The sequence below is a fragment of the Cebus imitator genome, unplaced genomic scaffold, assembly GCF_001604975.1.
Source record: "Cebus imitator isolate Cc_AM_T3 unplaced genomic scaffold, Cebus_imitator-1.0 Scaffold88, whole genome shotgun sequence".
NCBI classification, from domain to species: domain Eukaryota; kingdom Metazoa; phylum Chordata; class Mammalia; order Primates; family Cebidae; genus Cebus; species Cebus imitator.
The window spans coordinates 6,543,411-6,546,938 of record NW_016107403.1 but is presented as its reverse complement, the minus strand read 5'-3'; the positions used below and the strand labels follow the sequence as shown (position 1 = coordinate 6,546,938).

Sequence of the window (3,528 nt, the reverse complement as noted above, 5' to 3'; positions counted from 1 at the left end):
TTCTGCAAAGGATATATGGATAAATTAACTATGGCCTTGGCTCTCCAGGAGCATGTGGCTTAGTAAGATATATACTTGTGCAATACAGTGTCACAGGTGCTAGGCAGGAGCATGCTTAGAGCACAAAGAAAGGAATAATGATTCCCATATGACCTGGAATAGACAGGAAAGGTCTCATAGAAGAGAAACTTTAAGTGAATGAATATCAGAAGTACTTACCAGGTAGCAGAGGGGAGACAGCTATCACATTATTTATCAATTCTTAAAATTAACGAAGAGAATATTTGAGGTAGGAAACCTTAGCTCATCCTTTCAGAGGACCAGGTGAGGGCTGGTGAACTAAGACAGTAACAGTGGAAAAGAAGAAAGGAGATACCACACAAGAAACATGATGGTATGAAATTGATGGGACTTAGTCACCAGTTAGATTTGAAGAACAAGGGAAAAGAGCTCAGGCTAACTTAGCAGGTTCTGCCTTGGATGAATAAATGGATAGTGGTAGCATGCACTAAGATTGGAAATGTAGGAAGAGGAACAGGTTACAAGGAAAAGATGAATTCAATCAGGGACACTTTGAATTTGTGGTCTTTCTGTGGCAAATTCAGGTGCTTAAAGACAGACATCGAAGCTATATGTAGCAGATGCGTCAGGTGCTCTGCCAATATCCCTTCATACTCACCATTCCCATGCATGCCCTTTTAGGGAATTCCAACAGCAAGCACCTGAGAGTCTTTGCCTGAGGGCTCCCGGCAGAACCCACAGGGTGGGTCTGCCACCTCTGATACTAATGGCGATAATGAGGAGTGTCTGTTTAATAGATTTCTTTTTGGAGGTGAGGAAGATGTTCTGAAATCTAGATAGTGGAGATGTGGCATAACTTTGTGAATGTACTAAAAACCAGTCAATTCTACACTTTTAAAAGGTGAATTTTAGTGCTCACTAAAGCGATACAGAGAAGACTAGCATGGCCCCTGTGCAAGGATGACATGCAAATTCATGAAGTGTTCCACATTAAAATTTAAAAAATAAAAAAATAAAAAATTTAAAAAATAAAATAAATAACAAAATAAATAAAAGGTGAATTTTATAGCATTTTGTTTATATCTCTATTTGTAACAATTGCATGAGAAAAAAACATATATGTGGGCCAGATGCAGTGGCTCACGCCTGTAATTGCAGCATTTTGGGAGGCTGAGGTGGATGGATCACAAGGTCAGGAGTTTGAGACCAGTCTGGCCAACATGGCGAAACCTTGTCTCTGCTAAAAATACAAAAAAATTAGCCGAATATGGTGGCAGGCACCTGTAATCCCAGCTACTTGGGAGGCTGAGGCAGGAGAATTGCTTGAACTTGGGAGGCAGAGGTTGCAGTGAGCCAAGATCGCACCAGCCCAAATGCCTATCAATCGAATAAAGTGTAGTGTGTGTGTCTATGTATATATAGAGATATACATATATATATATATATATATATATATATATATATATATTTAAACACACACACATATATATATACTCACTATGGCTCAGCCCAACTCAACTATTTGATCCACAAATATGCCAGATGTGTTCACATCTGTGTGCCTTTGCTTGCTCTATTGCTTCCACCTAGAATTTTGAACATCTGTTTTCTCACACTCCTCTCTCCCATGTTTCCCAATCCTATTTTTTCTTCCAGTCTGAGCAAAAATCCTCCTTTTCCATGCATTCAGCCTTCTCCAGGTCAGGAATTTACCTTGTACTTCCCTGAAATCTTCTAACCCTTTATTTTATGTCCTGCTTTTTTTTAAACTCTCTTCTCCGTATTATAGATTTTCACATAGATTAGCTAATAAACTTCAGATTCTTGAGAACATGAGATGTTTTACCTACATATCCTATCAAATGTCTTGTACTTGGTAGCCTCTCAAAAATGTTTAGTGAATCAATATATCAAGGATTATAAAGTCTCGAGGGGAGTCTAGGAAAGAAACCAAGCAAACTAAAATCAATTAGCCTTCAGCTAAATTAGTCATCATCATTTAAAGAACATGTAAGGAAACAGTTTAAAATCTAGGAGAATATAATCAGGATTCTTTCTGGAAATACTTAAGGTTTTGAAATTTGAGCTGTCATGATAAGAGTACAGATTATAGTAAAATGTTCAGGTCATTATATTCTGACTAACTATATTAAAAATAAACAAATATAAATCTATTCATTTTACCCTTACTAGAATACTTCAAGCTTTTAGTACAGAAAATGTCACAGTGATGGCTTCTGGTCATTTGAAGACCTGTGCAGTAAGATCTTTCTTTGATGATGTAAAAAGGAACTCGTTCTATGATCATAGAGGTTCCTGTTTCTTTTCAGTTTGTTATTATCTTTCTAAATTTCCCTCCATAGAATTCTCTGTGCTGCCAAAGGACAGGAGGAGATATAGAGATGTGAAAAGCTCTAATCTTTAGCATGAATAACAATATTAATAGTTAACCCTTATTGACAATTCTCTGTATGCCAGACTTTTAAAAAAAAAAAGTGTTTTTCATGTATTATCTCATTTAATCCTAGAATAGTTATTGAGGAAGAATTATTATCATACCAGTTAACCGATGATGAAGAGACTGAAGCACATAGAGGCTAATTTGCCCCTGGTCACACAGCTTGTTAAATGGTGGAATCCCAGTGTATAACAAGACAGATGACATGTGCATAATACATTACATGTTTTTTTATTTATTTCTCACAACAACACTGTGAGGTAATTATTTCCCCTCATTTTACATATAAGGGAATTGATTCCTACTGACATTAAGTAGCTTGAAACTACTAAATGGCAGAGCCCAGATTGTACTTTGTCTTTGAAATCCCATCCTAACCCTTTTCTTCTAACTGGTTCCTCTGGGCTGAGTAGTTTCCACGCTCCAGGAAGAGAGTCCCAACTCCTCTGTTTCAGTCAGTCCTGGTAGGATAATTTTGAGGCGGAGTCTTCCTCTGTTGCCCAGTAGAGGCACAATCCCAGCTCACTGCAACCTTCACCTCTCCGACTCAAGCGATTCTCCTGCCTCAGCCTCCTGAGTAGCTGGGATTTACAGGCGCGTGCCACCACACCTGGCTAATTTTTGTATTTTTAATATAGATGGGGTTTCACCGTTGGCCAGCCTGATCTTGAACTCCTAGGCTCAAGACACCCGGGCTCAAGCAATTCGTCCACCTCAGCCTCCCAAAGTGCCGGGATTCCAGGTGTGAGCTACTACTCCTGGCTAGGTAATTAACTTTAACATTGACTTTCTATTCAGACCTGTAGCACCTTTGTTCTCTTCCTCAGTTGGGTTTTTAAATATATTGTAACCAATTTACAGTATTTTAAGAGGTGGCTGTTGTTGGTGGTGAAAGAGTCTCATTCTGTTGCCAGGCTGGAGAGCAGTGGTGGCATCTCGGCTTACTGCAACCTCCACCTCCGGGATTCAAGGTATTCTCCTGTCTCATCCTCCTGAGTAGCTGGGACTACAGGTGCATGCTACCACATCCAGCTAATTTTTTTTTTTTT

General features: G+C 38.9%; 1 non-coding gene across 1 annotated transcript; it reads left to right on the top strand.

Moving 5' to 3' along the window:
- The first annotated feature begins 913 nt into the window (after positions 1–913).
- On the top strand, positions 914–1,016 carry LOC119472189. Its single transcript, XR_005201303.1, has one exon. It is a non-coding gene; the product is annotated as a U6 spliceosomal RNA (small nuclear RNA).
- The last annotated feature ends 2,512 nt before the right edge of the window (positions 1,017–3,528 follow it).